Here is an 18,681-nt window from a genome sequence, read left to right as displayed (position 1 = left end):
TCAGACCCTTTTCTATTCTTGATAATGGTCAGCATTTTCAAGGCAAATTTATGTAGTTGGCATGGAAGACTGAGGAAATTCGAATGAAATAAAGCCTGCATATAATTTCCATAGTTGTTCATGGTTAATGTGTGCACTTTTTACCCCTAACAGACAAATTTCCCCTTGAAGTTAAGCAGAGACACATACAAGAACATAGTTCTCACTATCCAGTCTCCAAATGAGAAAAACATATACATATTTTTACTTAATTTACAACTTAATTTAGTCAGATGTGCCTTCATTTCATAGGTATATTGGAAAATTGATTTTTTTCATCCAAATATTAAGATTACAATAACAGAGTAACAACAGTTTAGGAACTTTATTTTTAGAAGTAATTAAAGTGCAATTATAATTCTTAGTGTATTGTTCTTCCAGTTGAGCTATATAAAATGCTTGTCTATAGTAAACCATTCATACAATTTCAGAAGTATGTACTATAAAAGAAAATACTACAGGCAGTATCCAGTCCCACGGCAATTATACTAAACCTCATGAGTGCTGTATATATTTGCAATATGTACAAACATGGGATAATTTAAATTTTACTATGTGTATGCCTGTTAACAGTATGAGTGTACCAGTCTATGAGTAATTAAAAGTTGTTATGCTTTAAGATAATTTATGAAGTTATAAAACTTTTGCAAACTGGATCATTTCCACAATGGTTGAAGATATACTTCAATGTTTGTGGAATAGATAACAGGAATATACATTCTGGGACATTTGAGTACAAAGGCCCATAGGGGACACCGGCCTTGGGAACAGCTGTTTTAAGGGCCTAACTTCTTGTAAATGTTAGGCCTAATTTTTACTAATTATAAACAGCACATATGGATGTAATACTAGTAAAGGCATCTCACATAAAAATATCAGTATGTTAATATATTTGGGTTCATTTAAAGTTTATAATCAGAACAACATAAGGATAAGGATTCAAAATTCCTATGTCATTTAGTTGGCATACATCCAAGTAAGATAATTCAGTTGGTTGCTGTTTTGGTCTCACATGAGTTTTATAACTGATTCTTATAGTTATAAAATAGAAATATTTCACAAATAATATTTTAAATGTTTTAGATAATAGAAACAAGCTAAATATGTTCTTATGAATATGCCTTAATTGTTATTATTAATTATTAATAATCATTAAAATAAATTATGTACTAATTATTTTAATTAAATTTCAGCATTATAATTTCACTTCTTAAACACCTGCTAGATTTATATACAAGTAATGATAATACTATAAAATCAGAATTATTAAGGCCAGTAGCAGTCACAAATATCTGAAGGATTACTTTGCCGTTACATTATAATTGAGGGTTCTTATTAAACATCAACTCTTTCCATTATGTTTCATAAATTTTGAAATGTAAATTATATGTTACCAAATGTTATTGCATATGTCTGAAATAGACTTTATAAGGTAGAACTCAGCTTTCAGCTTCACTTGTTTAATGAGTATCTTTTATAAAGTCAACAGTTCAATGTCTCCATCATTTTTAACCTAATGATAGATAAGCCTATTGAGTTGTTGAATTTCCTGTAAAAAAAAAAAACAATAAGAGGATGGAGGAAGAGAGGGAAAGAGGGAGAAAAAGGGGGATGGAAGAAAAGAGGAGGGAGGGAAGAGAATAAGATCGAGGGAGGGAGGGGGCAAGAGAGGAGAAGAGAAAAAAAGAAGAAAGAAAGGGAGGGAGGTAAGGAGAAAGAAGGGAAAATAAGGGAAAGTGAAGGAGAGAGGGAGGAAAGAGGAAAGAAGAAAGGAAGGGTAAGTTAGGTTAAAGAAAAACAAAAATGTAATAAGCAGTCATCTAACAACTGGGGCATATTATTTAATATTTACTCTTTTAGTTCACTAAATGATAACTACAATCAGGCTAAAAATAACCCACTTTCCATCAGGAAGCAATTTAGTTAAGTATAAATGTTTAACTTTAGGTTTAATTTCTCAAGTCCACATTTCTGAATGGCATGGAAGTTCAGGCATGTGGGTAATCAAGGAAAAGGATTTACCCAATAAGAATATGGAAAGGACTTGAATACATTCCAAAAAATTATTGTCCATGGAACCTGAGTGTTTGATTCAAATTCTCTGCAATTATTAAAAATTAAGTTATAGTATCTACGATCCTGATTTTGACATTCAGACATGCAAGAAAGAAAATAATCTTCCCACACCTTGAAAGAAAATGTTTCTTGCCCTGGCTGGTGTGGCCACCGGCTTGGTTGTTTGCCTGGGAACTGAAAGGTCGCTGTTTAAACCCCAGCCAGGTCACGTGACTCGGGCCCGTGAGGGGAAACCAATGTTTCTCTCACACACATCAGTGTATTTCTCCCTCCCTTTCTCCCTTCCTTTTCCTCTAAAAAATAAATAAAATATTTGTTAAAAATTTTTTCTTGCTCTTTCTCTTCAACAAAGCAGAGAAGCAGCCTTCCAGCTGACACAGAAATGCAGATTTCTGACTGCAAAGAGATGCTTATACTGACTGACAAGACCCGTGACACCCCTGAGAAGGTCAAAGCTAAAATCCAAGACAAGGAGGGCCTCCCGCCTGACCAGCACCATCTGACTTTTGTGGGCAAACAACTGGAGGATGGCCATACTCCACTCGCCCAGACTATAACATTCAGAGAGTCCTCCCTGTACTTGGTGCTTTGTCTACAGGTTGCCACCCTCAGGCCCTCCCTAGGTCAGCTCACCTATAGGTAAAACTGTGACAAGGTGATCTGTCAAGTGTTACACTGGGGCCCCACCAACAACCTGTGCCCGAATAAGAAGGTCAAATAAGGCCCCTCCACCACCTTTTTGGGCCAGCAGGCCAATATTCTGGCTGAACCACATGGCCCTGAAGAATCAATAGTTTCTCTTTTGTTGACTGGTGCAGAGAAGGGAGGGAGGAGAGAGAGAAAGAGCGGGCAGGAAGAAAGGAGGGAGGGAGGGAAGGAGGGAGAATGGAAGAAGGGAAAACATTTCTTCCTCTCAACTTTTATGTCGGAGGAATTCTGTATCCTTTTTGTGGCTTTTATTTCCAGCCTCCATTACAGTTATTTATAATATTTTCCTCTATCTCTGCATTCCTCACATATCTGATTAATCTTTATATCATCATACTGCATAGTATAATGAATATTAAATTTTTACTGGCTCAGACCCAGAAATGTTTCTGATATGAAGGAACAGAGAAGAGTGACTTCTTTATACATTTGACCCTGTGTAGGTGCCGCCAGGATGGTCAATGCTGACAGCATAATGCAGAACTTGTTCTTTCCTTAAATCTGGGCTAACTATAAATGTCATAATCAGTCACCACTGTTGACTGAAAGTATCAGGGTAGTGCTTAAGAGAATCAGCCCCACAGCCAGACTTGTCTGAGTCTGAATCCTGCTTTTCCTATTCTGTCTGTGTGACCTTTTGCAAATTCCTAAAGTTCCCCATGACTCATTATACTCACTGGAGGGTTGTTATGAGATTTAAATGAGTTAATCCACATAAGGTATTTAGAACTGCCTGAAACATGAAAAGCATTGGCACAAATTAGCCACATCATCATCCTCATTATTTCATAATCTTTACACCAAGCACAAACCTATTCTGTATGCAAAATAGAGAACTATCCGTAGGCTTTCTTGCTATTCACAAAAGGAAATAAACTTTCCCAAGAATACAGAAAAGACTCAATTTATTTTTTTTAATTTCAGCTTTTTTGAGGCATAATTCACAAATAAAACTATAATGTATTTAAAGTGTTCATTGTGATGACTTGATATACATTGTGAAAGGATTCTACTCTCTGCATAAATCTTAATTACACAATAAAGTGTTATCAACTACCGTCATTATGTTTTACATTAGATTCTCAAAACTCAATTTTATGCGCCCTAAAAGAACCCAGAAAAGAGGTTTTATTTCATTTGCTGAAGCAAACCTCCTTACCTAAGCTTCCTAAAACTAACCAGTCAGATATCGGCTTCAAAATATTCCTTGACAACCTTCCCGTGCACCGTATTCCTTCTGCCTCAGCCAGGAGAGTCCCGATTAGTACCGCTATCTCCTTAATGAGAAAAGTCAGGTTCTCACAACTTTCTGTACCATATTTCACTCTATAGAATGAATCAAAGTCGGTTTCAGGGCTGAAGATAGTTTTCATCATTCTGTTCCCACTATGAATTCAAGCATATGCTCTCCTTTCAGAAGTAAGCTTACAAATACAGTGTGATTCAGAGGATTAGATTAATTCAATCCTCTTGATAAACACATCTGTGTCAGCAGCATTATGATGGATAATTACGCTTAATCTTGTGTTTTGATCTTTAATGGGACACGGACACACACACAACAGGCACAAACTCAGCTGTCTGGTGGCCAGGAAAGGCACATTCCACATTCCACTGCAGCTTGACCAGACTGCCCCACCACAGTATCACTCCTGACATCACTGTCAAAGAAACCAGGAAAAGAAGTTCACGACGGAGGAAGTAAGAGACACGCCTATGATGTATTCAAAAAATAGACAGCTCTACCACATTCGTAGAATTTTGCTATATCTCATTAGGGCTACATGGAACTTGCCATGACAATATGTTTAAGAGAAATTAAATTGAATTAAATTAAATTAAATTACATCAATACATGTAAATTGATTGAGTGCTGAACTGTACTGCAGTTATTAGAACTAATTTCCCCCCCCCCGAATTTTACATTGTCATTTATACCATCTTAATACGAATCCATTGTGAGTCTCAGTTTCAGGGAAGGAAGGGATCCTATTAAGTAACTGTAACCACATATGCATCCAAACAAATGCTAAGTAGAACAAAAAATAGATTTTAAACCAAAGTTCAAATTCATAAATGCGATAACCCTTCATATGTGCACATTTTTTAATTAATAAAACCCTTTCAAATATCTTGTCTCAGTCAGTCTCCACAAAATTCTTTGGTAAAGAAAAATACTTATCTGGAGTTCAGGCCTGACATCCCATGTATTTCCATGGCTCTTTGACAATATGATCTTATGAGTTGGGGTTTAATCAAGGCCACGCTTAAGAATAAATTCAAATAGACATTGGAATTGAATTAGTTATTTTATTTTTTTAATTTTGTAACTGAATTAGTCATTTCTAAATGTTCTGGGAAAGTCTGCTGGGGCTAAAGAACATTACATTCCTTCCCTTTTTATCAGTGTAAAGAACATGCTAATTTGCATAAGAAACCAGGTGGTCAATTTGCATTGATAAGATCCAAGAAATGTGAGCTGCACTGTGGAGTTTGGGAAGCAAGGGGAAAGGCTGAAAGAATAATGCAGTGTGTGCTATTTTAATTTTAATCTTTGCTTTGCTAGCTCAGGCACTCTGAATCAATAATTAAATTGGAACAAAACCTCTGTTAATTTTCTGAAATGGCCATTTTTCAAATGAAATATATCATTCTTATAGTTTGGGTACATTTAATAAATAAACAATACAATAAAAAATCCAAAATAAATTTGAATTTAGAAATGCAGCATGTCAGAAAGTATAGTTTAAACTAGTCAGAAATTTCATTTCCTAGATATAATGTACTTACTTTATCCTTCTGCTTAAAACACTATATTAAAATACATCAGTTGCGGAAGCAACACTGATTATTTGCATACAAAGTTGAAAGTAATGAATATGAAAAGATTTTGAGCTCTTTAAAATAAAGCTAATAAAGTTGTTATACCATCATAAAACTGGCATTAGGAGAAACGTAAACTCTTCTTTTATAATAAGACTTGCTAGAAATAAAGGGAACAAACAGTGTCCAGAGGGGAAAGGGGAGGGAATTTCAGGGGAAAAGGGGAAGGGTTTACAGGAACAAGTATAAAAGACACATGGACAAAAACTAGGGGGATGGAAATGGGAGGGAGGGGGGAGGGTTGGGTGGGTGGGCTGAGATGGGAGTAAAAGGCATAACACTGTACTTGAACAACAATTAACATTTTTTCTTAAAGTTCTGGGGGGGGGGTACAAACAAATGCCACCCTTTGTGGGTATAGAAAAACCAAATTTCCTCCCCCAAAATGAGTCTCTCTGGCATGAGGATATTTTAAGAAGTGACTCAGAAGAGACTTTGACCTTCCTTCTAACTGCCTGTGATAATTTAAATAGGGGCCCTTTTCCAGGAGAGAGAGACATGACCAGAGTTAACTGTGTGGGGGGGGTGTATATGTGCATATGTATACCCACACACATATATACACACACATACATATAAAACAGGGAGTGGTAGACAGGAAAGCATAGCAAACATGAAACTCCTCTCTATTGTCTCCATTGTCTCCGCACAGCCCAGCAAATATTCAGTTACCATTTGAATTGCCTTCCTCCCCTTTGAAGTCTCAAGACACTACCCCTTCTCCTTAGCTCAAGATGGCACATAAACCTCAAATGCCTGATTTGTCCTTGTGTCCCATCTTCTTATGGAGACCTCATACATACATAGTTACCTATATTTGGTTCCGTTTTTCCTGCTAATCTGTCTCACATCAACTTAAGTCTTAGAACATAGTAGAGAAGTTTCTCCCTTTCAGATGTAAGGCTTACTCTGGAAAGGAACAGATTACACTTCCGCCAGTACAAAATGCCATTTTCTACTTCTAATAGAAGTTGGTAAGAATGGAAAGTGCTAGTGAAGACTAAAATTATCTCAGTGACTAGCCTTTACATTATAAAAGAGAAATCCCTGATTATTCATGATAGGTATAGAGAGGACGGATAGTAGCTAAATTACTCTAAATATAAAATAACAAGAAGTTTTCACTTATCTCCTTTATAAGTCCAGGAGACAAGACGATTGGAACAGGAGAGACAGATGTACGTTCTCTGAGGGGAAGAGCAAAGGCCACCCCAGCCTGCAGTGGGAGATGGCCCCCGACGTGAACTGCCAGAAAGAAACCCTATGTGAGCAAGGCACAGGAAGTGAACAGTTATGTAAGTAGTGTCTGATGCTCAGCTTTTATGTTATTTATTTTTCAGACTTGTAATTAACTATCATTCCTAAATATCTACTTAAAATCTCTTACACGGAAAAAAAAATACCTGTGTTAGTTGCGCACTGACTGTGGAAGACGTGCAGAAAGAGTGAAAACACTGCTCACCGTAATCAAGCAGAGAGGCTGGAGTCGGAATGTAAACACTGTTTCTTCTTCCCACCCTGAAAATCCTGTGAGAGTCCTAGAATTTCCATAGTGTTCTGGAATGGAAGTTCATGTTTTGCTTTATTTCCCAAAGTGTATTAAAAGAGAGGGAATTGGAAAGTTGGAAAATAGTTCATTACATATGTAATTTTTATTTATGTATAGACATTCTTCATGTGAGGTTTATTCCGAGTGTTATGGCATTTAATAAGCTGGTAAGAGAGGATCTTTCCTATCAGTAATTTATTTCCTTTGCTTACGTAGCCTAGGAAGGGAGGCAGCCCACCATACTAGAAAGAGGCCACAATCTCCGCCCACCAGTGGACGCCACACAGCTTGGTTCCCAGTGTTGTGATGTGGTTTCCTGGACGCCAGGGTTTTTATCTTTCACAACACTATATCCCCAGTGCTTTGCAAATATTGGAGGAACAAAAATTTGTACTTCTCTTTGGTTCATTATTTAAAATCTCATATAAAATTCCTTTGTGATACCAGTGCCTTAAACAATGAAAGTATTCATAAAGAGTGATTAACTCAAAGGCTCAAAATAAACCCAGAATACCTGCCCTAAAATGGGTGCTCTTTATATACAAATTTAAGGTACTTCATTTGTCATAGGCAATTATACAGAAATCAGTTTTAACTTTTAATTGTTTGTATCTGTATCTGTAAAGATTTCCCCCCCCTATATTCTCCAAAGAATGCCATTTTCAACACTAACTATATCTGATGAAAGTAGAGTTGTTCTTGCTTGGAAGTTTTAAAAGTAATTGTGATACAAGGTTTATTTGACTGTCAGTATTTTATATTTCTTATGTGCATACACAATTATTCTTCAGATGTCACAGATATGAACACTTGATTGAAAAATAAAATTGTTTCTAAAGAGTTAAGAATAAATTTATTTCCCATTCAATCAAATAGAGTCTTGATGTATATATCAAACTGCATAGTTATTTCTACTCACTCATACCTACTTGCATCTCTACATCCTAAGGAAATGTGTTTTAAGAAAATACATAGACTTCTTTGGTAGCACAGCCCCTTGCTAATGTTATTTCTCATATTATAAACTGAAACTAATAAAGATGATTACTAGTGGGGTGATTACATTGTAAGGTATAAAAATCACCATAGTTGAATCACTCTATGATACACCTGAAAATAATATAACCAATGTAAATTTGTGTTCCAATTATACTTAAGTAAAAATAATTAACTAAAAATCACATAGAGTTTTAGTAAAATAAACCCTATTTTCCCCTATAGTCCAGTTCTCTAACAAATTTTACTCTTCTAGACACCTTCATTTGATCAAATGCTGCTAGCTACTATTGCATTATGTCCTTTCAAAGAATGTTTCTACTTTTATGTTCTACTGTTTTTCCATTTTCTCTGCTTTCACTTCTCAATCTTATGCCGCTCTCTCTGGGTAACTTTAGTAACCTAGCATGTCGCTCTTTATTTATTTATGTTTCTATAATTAGAATTCCACCAATAGAGATTCAGGGAAAATGGTGGTGACAGAGACCAAGTTTTTTCAAACTCTCCCAATGTTCTAATAAAAACAAAGCAACCGTGTGAGAAGTTCCTGAGAATGGAATAAATATGCCATGCAGAGGCAGTAGAAACAAAGTAAAGGAAGGCTATAATTAAAGTTGAAGAGAGAAAGGGAGCTAGCGAATCTCAGAAAGCAAACCACTATATTTTCAATATAATAAAAAGATTTTAAGTAAAAAATCAGTAAAGGAAGCTTATAAAGCTAAAAAAGCTACGCTTAACCATACCTTCTTTTTTTTAATCATAAAAGTGTTTTATTTTTATTACAGAGACTAAAAAAAACCCCACATCTTCATGTGAGAAACTAAAAATGGGTATAACACATCATATTTACTAATTGAATACTGTAGTAAACATGGGTTTTGGTTAATATAGAAGGATGAAGTATTAACAGGGCCAAGTTAACATGAACCATGAGATGAGCCAATGCTTACGGCAGCCGTAACCTTGAACACTATCATAACAAAATAGTACAGAAGGATGGAATCCCGTATAAAGCAATTTAAACTAAAACACATGATCCTGGAAGTTTAGAAATTTTGATTGTGAGTACTCAATCCACTTAGATTTTTTAAATAATGTTCTACATTCTTTTTTTTATTATTTTGATTGTTCAAATACAGTTTTCTGCTCTTTACCCCCATTGCATTCTATTTTCCTATAATTTTTATTTATTTATATTTAGAGAAAGGGGAAAGGAGGGAGAAAGAGAGAGAGAGAAACATCAAAGTGGGGTTGCCTCTTGCATGCCTCTATCCAGGGACCTGGCCCTCAACTCAGGCACGTGCCCGGACTGGGAATCGAACCGGTGACCCTCTGGTTCACAGGCCAGCGCTCAATCCACTGAGCCACACCAGTCAGGGAAATCCACTTATATTTAAATTAAGAAAAATTCATTTTTAATTGCATTCAAGTATATCAGTAAAATAAATCTTTCTAAAAGATAAGAAAAACTTATCTTTTAAGTTTTGAATTAATTATATTAATAATTAATAATATGTTAATATTAACATATTAATTCAAAAATATGAACAACACGAAAGGGTCATAGTGAATTTTATACAAAGTTATTATAAGAAAAAAGAGAAAATATAGAACAATAACTTAAAATAAAAATACTGTAACACTAATAACACTATCACACTAATAATAACAAATGTAAACAATTCACTATTTCAAAAGTAGCTTAAAGAATTTTAAAAATTATATAAGACAAAATAACATAAATCTGAGTTAGAAAAGATAAGAAAGGAGATAGAACTTTGGAAAGAATTAAAAATAAAAAATTCAGAAATTAAGACTAAACTAGAAATGCGAGACCAATAAACATAACAGAAAATAACTTACTATATATAAAGGATCAAAGGAAATAAAGAGATAAATAGTAGTAAGACAAAGTGATAATCACTGAAGATAGATAAGATCCAACAAACAGATAATAGGAAATCCCCAAAAAAGAAAAGTCACAGGACAAAAACTAAAAACTGAATTACAAGAAATTTTTCCATGAACTTAAATAACAATATATTTTAACTACATATTAAAAGAGTATACTTCATACCTAAAACTATCAGACACCAAAGCTTACAAATTACTGGACAATCAATAGTTATTAAGGTAATAATACTTTCTTCAGGTACAATATTGAGGTAAAAAGAACAAGTGACAAAGAAAGAAAAGTTTGGTTATAACCAGATCTTTTGATGCAATGCTTTTTCCTGAAGAAATGAAGTAACATTTATGCAAGTCAAGGAAAGAAAATGTGAATTAGGACTAGATGTCTAATAAAATTGACTCTCCAATATAAATCTCTCTTATAGCAGTGTCCAAAATTCAAGAAACACCCTTGAGACCTTTCTGAGAAATCTACTAAAGAAAAGCTTCATCTAAATGACTAGAGAGATACTGACATAAAGACCATCAGTCAACATTAAATGTGTAGTGGTTAAAAGGGATAAAATAGCCCCGGCTGGTGTAGCTCAGTAGATTGAGTGCCGGCCTGTGAACCAAAAGGTTGCTGGTTCAATTCCCAGTCAGGGCACAGGCCTGGGTTGTAGGCCAAGTCCCAAGTGAAGGGCATGCAAGAAGCAACCACACACTGATGTTTCTCCCCCGCTCTCTCTCCCTTCCCCTCTGCCAAAAAATAAATAAATAATTAATTTTTAAAAAAAAGAAAGAAAGAAAATGCAGCCCTAGCTGGTGTGGTTCGGTGTGGTTCAGTGGATTGAGTGCCAGCCTGCAAACCAAAGGTTTGCAGGTGTGATTCCCAGGCAGGGCACATGCCTGGGTTGTGGGCCAAGTCCTCAGTAGGAGGTGCGTGAGAAACAAACACACATTGATGTTTCGCTCCCTCTCTTTCTCTCTTCTTTACCTTCTCTAAAAATAAATAAATAAAATCTTCAAAAAATAAAAAAGAGAAAAATACAATATATAATGGGCACATGCTTTTACAATATAAACATTGTAAAATGCTTAAAAAATTAAATGTGAAAAATTAATGCACAAATACTTCTAATTTTTTTTCAGTTTATTTGGTAATGTTAGCATCAATATTGTTACTCTAACTGAATTATATATACTCAGTTTTGTAAAACAACTGAGTAATTCAAATTCTATATCCTTGGAGTTGTTAAGATTAATGGTATTTAAGAAATGAAAGAAATAGGGGGGGGAAAGAAACAAAGGAAAAAGGGAAGGGAGAGGAGAGTTTAGGAGAAGAGGGGAAGACAGCAAGAGAGGAAGAGAATTGTTTACCTTAGAGAGATAGCCGAAAACAAAGGGACACATTGTTAAGGAAACTAGTATAAATTATCTTCAGCAAACTCTTTGGGGAAGTTTCACTTTGCTTCCTCACCTTAGGCTTACTCTACCTTCCTGAAGATATGGACTAAAACTTCATCCTCATAACAATCCTGTAAAATAGTTATTGCTATCTCTGTGTTATGAAGATAAAGCTGAAGTTCCAAAAAGGGAAAGATTTGCACAAAATCTCACAGCTAGTAAGGGGAGCTATGGCTTAAATCCAACTGTTTTCGGTCAAAGTCTAAGGTGCTTTCTGCTATGACATAGGCACACAAGCACAAACGAAACACAAGAGGAAAAGGAAGGCTACTTTCCCAGTACTTCCAGTCATTTTCACTAATTATCATTTTTCCCATTAGTATTACAGTTATAAACTACATAGTGAAACGTTCGTATGGCTTAGGTGTATACTTCAATGAATTTATTATTTTTGCACATGTTTGTATCCTTGTAATTACCGATAAAATATTGAACATTTTACCATCCTGATAGGCTCCCTCATGGCCCTTCGTAGCCAATAGCTTCCTCAAATCTAATCTAACTCTTATCAAAAAGATACATTTTCACTATTAATGAACTTAATAAAAATGAAATTATGTAGTTTGATGTCTTCTGTGTCTGACTCATTTTGCTCAACATTGTGTTTCTGGGATTCTTGCACATACTTCATGCCTCTGTGTGACTATATCCATCTAGATACTCTAGTGTGCTCTTTTCCACTAATGTATTCTACAATTTGAATGTGCCACAATATATTTATGCATTACTTTGTTGGTAGAGATTTTAGTCGTTTCACTTTGAGGCTATTATGAACAAAGCTGCCATAAACATTATTTTGCATACATTTTGATAACCACAGCACTCATTTTTCTTGGGGATATTCTCATGTTATAGTATACAGCTATTCTTAGCTTTAATTGACGGTAGAGTTTTTGTATCCTAAACAATTCTGTATTTTGCCCAAATCACTATAACTTCTTAAAGGCATGTTACTTGCTTTGCACTACAGGGAAACTTCAAACTTCTTAAAATTAAGTTAAAAGAGCCCTTGCTGCACTTTCTGCTGACATTTTTTCCCCAGCCTGATTTATTGCTACTACTGACATTAAACTTGATTTACTAAGAGACATAGACCTGCTTGAAATTGCTCATGCTGTTGCCACACTCACATCTTTTTAATGCTAAATCTTCTGCCTATAGAGTTCCCCCGCCCCCCCAAAAATGTTCACTTTGTTACATCTTGTTTATCCCTGAAGATATATTTACATTTCTGACTACTCCACCAGACTGAGAGCTTCCGGAACTTTATTTGGTTCATCTTTATGGTCCTAATCCCTGCATCATATCTGACACATTGTTAGATAGATGAACAAATTTAGATAACACTCAGAATCGAAGAGTTAGAAGCCAAGATATCTTACTTAAAATTACAAACTTGTCCCACCAGCTTCCTACCCCAATTCCACCCCTCTCAGTACAATGCATCTCTGAAGATGTAATAGAAAATTATATAGAGTAAATTTAAATAGCTTACATATCTACAATTAATGTACGGGGCCCAAATTTTCAAAGACTATCATCACTAATTTTGAACACAAATGTAAAATTTTAAAAATTACTCTGTATAAACTACCCATGATCTTAAAAATTTCAACACAGTATTCCTAATGGAACTTGCACTACAAAGACTATAAATATTCTATTTTTGTAATTGAAGCATTAGGATTTCCATGCATACATAAAAATTGATCTGAAACTAGACTATACATCTGGAAATATTTTGTAAACTGGATTAGAACCTCATGAGAAATCAAAATGCATTATAGACTTAGTCTAAAATGTTAGCTTAATTATACTTCATACCCTATGACAATCAATGTTTTAAGACTTGGATTGTCATCAAAGGCATATATGGTTAACAAAATGTGTGAAGAAATACAAGGTTTCAGAGTAAAACATTAGCAACGTATGTGCAAGTGAGAACGTGTGTGTGCATACCAAGGGACACATATGCTTTAAATAGTTGCCACTTCTCATCATAGAACCATTTCAGAGTTCTGTTTAGTTTGGGAGCCCAATAGACAAAACCTTTTAATAACCAAAAAGAACAACTTTGTTTTAATTTTCAGTATCTTGCATGGCAATTTTTACTTTGAAGTCCTAAAAGACCTGACCTCCCCCCCTCAGTATAAGGTTATAAAAGATGTCTTATTTTTATTGGTTTCTATTATTGTTGAAGAAAAAAAAGTCTGATACATGAGCAACATGCTGCACTAGCTAGTGTTGAATGAATGATTCTATATGCTGACCCAAGTGCAGAAAATAAAAACTCTGCCATTATTAACTATGATCAAATCTTTTCCAAAAATCAGATATAACACTATCTGCTTTTTATCCTATATTTAATATAGTTTCTACAAAATCTGAAATATTGGAAATAAATGCATATAAATTTTATTTATATAGTGACTTAAAAAACTTTTGTTTCCAGATATGGAAACAAAATGACCATCTCATTCAACTGGGAGAAAAAGAGAATGATGACAGAGTTCAATGACAAGTTCCAAACTTGTAGGCATTTCTCTTAATGTTATTATGTTTTAATCTATAACAATTTTAAACACCTTTTCCTATAAGTTTTAATATTAAATGAGTTCACTGGGGAATATTTAAAAATACAGAAAAACAAAGTAAACTAGAAAAAAGTTCATCTCTAATTCCATCCTGAAATAACTATAGTTGACTGTCCTTTTCTAGAAATATAGAAGTTGTCACTAAAAATATGATAAAGACCAAAAAGTTACTGAGAATTCCATATTTTATGAAGAAAACAGACAAGATAGAACTTCTCCCAAGAACATTTGAGTAATTCTTGGGCGTCTCTTACAATAATTTTACTTTAACCAATTGCAACTGAAAACTCTAGGGTTCTGATAATTTTGGGATCAAATGAGCTAAATGGAATATGGAAGTAATTAAACCCAGGAAATGGTCAATAAAATGACAACAGAGTAACTACAGGATAGGAAAAGCTCACAAAGATTTTTAATAAAGAGGAAATGAGTAAGCAAATTTCCTAAACAATGCCAATGTCAATGACAACCTTTCTCTGGGAAAACACCTTCATTGGAAGAAAATTGAGCAGTTTCTTGCGGATGTTTCAAAGGTTGACTCACGGTGCTACACATATTGGACAACTATAGAACAGTACTTGGCAGGTAGGCAGAAGGAAAAAGGAAAAGTTTGCTGCTGATTATTCCAGGCCTTATCTCCTCCAACCTTACTGTTTCCCCTAGCCAATGTTTGGGAAAGGGAAGGGGAAAAAAATAAAGAGGGAAAATGGAGAGGAGGGAAAGGAGATATAGAAAGAAAAGACAGATAGGATAAATGGACAGTAGATGAAAAACTTTCAGAAGGGGTCTACTGGATTTCTCCTGAGAAATCCAGAAATTACAGAAAGTACAGGGAAAAGCATCAGAGGGGAAAAAGAGAAAAACAGGAACACTATAGATTTTCCTGAACTGATCATTGTGGTCAAGAAAACATTTATATTTTGCCTTTTCCTTTCTCCTGTTTAGCTTGGGAATATCATCTCTTGCCACTTGGCCACAAAAGCCATATAGTGATAACAGCCTAGGCTACCAACATCCACAGAGTAATCTCACGGTATTGCAAAGCCCCACTGGAGTGAAAAATGGATTCAAACAGATCTGAGCTGACCAGCATTCATTCTTTAAATGCTTTCCTATCCTCGGGGCTAGAGAATTGTAGGGGCAACTTCTCTCTCAAGTCCCCCCGAGTGCCATGGACGAAAGTGAATAATGGCTGAGACATGATGTGATCTGCTTAGGGGAGGAAGAGTGGGCTGGTGGCCAGCTTCTCAGGGGAGACAAAGGCCAGCAGCAGCCAGTTTCTCTGAGGAGAAAAAGGCCCTGAGCACCTTGCTCCATAGCCTTTTATCGGGTTGTAATACACAGGAATACAGGGCAGCAAGGATCAAAGAGTAGATAACATTTCAAAGGTATCTGCGGGCTTCAGAGTCTGAGTCAGTGTCTATCAGGAACAGAGTTGCAGAAACTTTGGGAGACATATTCATTTCCTCTGGGACCCTTATCATATGAATGAAAGCACTCTTAGCAGAGCAGATTTCACAGGTTTATCAGCAAGTCTTTGTGATGCCAGATTTTCCCCAGGACATGCTCTAGCAAGGCAAGGAGCTGCACCTCTTTCCAACAGGTATTCAGGCTTAAGGGGATTACAGCCAGGAAGCACTTCTCCCAGAGGACATGGGGACTTGGGCTTTGACAAAGCCAGCAGGCGAGAGTCCATTGCTCTTTGTTGCAGCCCCCTGAGTCCTTCCATGAAGGCCTCCCAAGTGATTGTGTCTGGCTTAGGTTGTCCCCCGCTGTGAAGAGACTTACCCATCATTGACTTCCAACCAAGATTTGGGGGCAGGGAGGAAACTGAGGCAGCATTTGCTACCAGAGACAAGCTTTGTCTCCTGTGGCTCACATTCCAGAGGTTGTCCCTCGCCCTTAGCCACAAGGGGTACAGATACAATTCCTAAATCCAGGCAGAGAGATCTACAACAGAGGATTACAAATTAAGGAGACTGCCTTTTCCCTTTTCTCTTTTGGGAAGTTTCAAAAGCTTCCCAAGAGGAAGAGTGAATCACTTACAAAAGGATAAGAATTAGAAGATGACAGCAAGATGGGTGGGAACAGAGTCCACTTCCCCCCGAATGCAGAAGAAAAACCTAGCCGATCTTCAGAGGGAGAGAGCGAACAGCCAATAGAACCCCAGCATATATGAAAATTGAAGACCAAAACTCGCAGAGGACATTGAAAAGTCAGACAAATTGGTGGAAGCTATGAACACTGGGATAGTTGCTGGAAGAGGAAACCCACCAACAAAGGAACCACCAGCAGAGAACAACAGAGGAAAGTGAAGAAGGGAGTGGAAGCCACACTAACTCAACCCAGGACTGATCTAGAAATACAATTAAATGTTGGAAAAATTGCTCAGAACAAACAACTGAACATGAACAAGGGAGAATCCTCAAAACCTTGTACACAGAGAAGAACCAGCTTCAAAACAACCTGCCCACACCTGCACAACAGAATACAAGAGGTGGTAGACAGAGTGACCCTAAGTGAACCAGCTGGAGGGAAGGACCAAACAAACAGAGATCCAACAACAATCAAACCCCAAAGACTTACAGAGAGCCAACATAAACAAAGGCCCAAGACCAACGAGCTCAGGAGATCAAGGAGACTGCACCACTGAATCTCACAGGTCTTCTACCATACAAGTTCACACCATAAACCCAGGGAGTCAGAACAGATCAATTAAAAAAAGTAGAGGCAAACAAAGGAGTCTCGCAAACCATGGGGAGACAAAGAAACAATCCCCAAATGAAAGGAAAGGAGGAAGCCTCAGAAGGAAGGCTAAATGAAATAGAGGCAAGTAAACAATCAGATATTGAATTCAAAGCAATGGTTATCAGGAAGCTCAATGAGCTCACAGAGATTACCAAAAGCTACAGGGAAACTACAATGAACTTCCTGCAAATTATATCAGCATGAAAAAAAGAAATAGAAACTATCAACAAGGGCCAAGAGGAAATGAACTAAATTCAGGAAATTCTGAACTAATGAACACAGTAGAAGGAAACAAAAGCAGGATTGATGAAGCAGAGAAAAGGATCAGTGATCTGGAGGACCAGATAGAAAAAACACCCAGAATGAGTGAGACAAGGAAAAGAGGCTCACAAAGAATGAACAAGGGTTAAGGGAAATGCAGAACAACAATAAATGTAATAATATCTGTATAATAGGGATACCAGAAAAAGAAGAAGAGCAAGGGATAGAAAACCTGTTTGAAAAGTAATGATGGAAAACTCCCCTAATTTGATGAGAGAAAAAGTCACACAAGTCCAGGAAACACAGAGGACCCCAATCAAAAAGAACCCAAAAAGGCTCACTTCAAGTCACATCACATCATGATTAAAATGGAAAAATTTCAAGACAAAGAGAGAATCTTAAAGGCAGCAAGGGGGAAACAGGAAGTAACATTCAAGAGAGCCCCAACAAGGTTACCTACTGACTTCCCAATGGAAACGCTCTAAGCCAAAAGGGAATGGCAAGAAATATTCCAAGTAATGAGAACCAGAGGCCTGAAACCAAGGCTACTTTATCCATCGAGGCTCTAAATTAAAATAAAAGGCCAAATACAAAGCTTCTCAAACAAAGGAAGCCTCAAAGAATATACCTCCTCCAAACTAGCTCTGTAAGAAATGCTAAAGGGTTTGCTTTAAGAACAGGGGAAAAAAACTGTGAAATAGAGAGGAACATTGGTACAAAAAAATGGCAATGAATAAATATCTATTAGCAATAGCCTTTAATGTAAATGGATTAAATGCCCCAACCAAAAGACATAGAATATCTGAATGGACAAAAAAACATGACTCACACATATGCTGCCTACAGGAGACCCACCTCAGGAGAAAAGACCTACACAGACTGAAAGTAAAGAGCTGGAAACAAATATTTTAAGCAAATGGACAGGAAAAAAGTGCTGGGGTAACGATACTCATATCAAACAAAATTGACTTCAAAAAAGGGCCATAAAGAGAGACCCAGAAGGTCACCTCATAATACTCAAGGGAAGAATCCACCAAGAAGACATAAACATTGTAAATATATATGCACCCAAATAGGAGCACCCAAATATATAAAAAAATCTTGGAGGACTTCAAGGAAGATATTGACAGCAACACAATTATAATAGGGGATTTTAATACCCCACTGCCAAAAATGGACAGATCTTCCAAACAAAATATCAACAAAGATATTGCAGCATTGAACAGTGCTTTAGATTAAATGGACTTAACTCATACATATAGAGCCTTTCATCCCAAAGAAGCAAAATACACATTCTTTTCATATGCACATGGAATATTTTCAAAGATAGACCATATGGTAGGGCACAAAACAAGTGTCAACAAATTCAAGAAAATTGAAATTATATCAAGCATTTTCTTCAGCCACAAGGGACTGAAACTGGAAACCAACCTTAAGGAAACCCCCTCAAAGCACTCAAACTCATGAAGA

The sequence above is a fragment of the Sturnira hondurensis genome, unplaced genomic scaffold (genome assembly GCF_014824575.4).
Source record: "Sturnira hondurensis isolate 20B ecotype Veracruz unplaced genomic scaffold, ASM1482457v3 Scaffold0010428, whole genome shotgun sequence".
Taxonomy (NCBI): Eukaryota; Metazoa; Chordata; class Mammalia; order Chiroptera; family Phyllostomidae; genus Sturnira; species Sturnira hondurensis.
The sequence above is the reverse complement of the archived record's forward strand: the minus strand, read 5'-3'. Positions refer to the sequence as shown.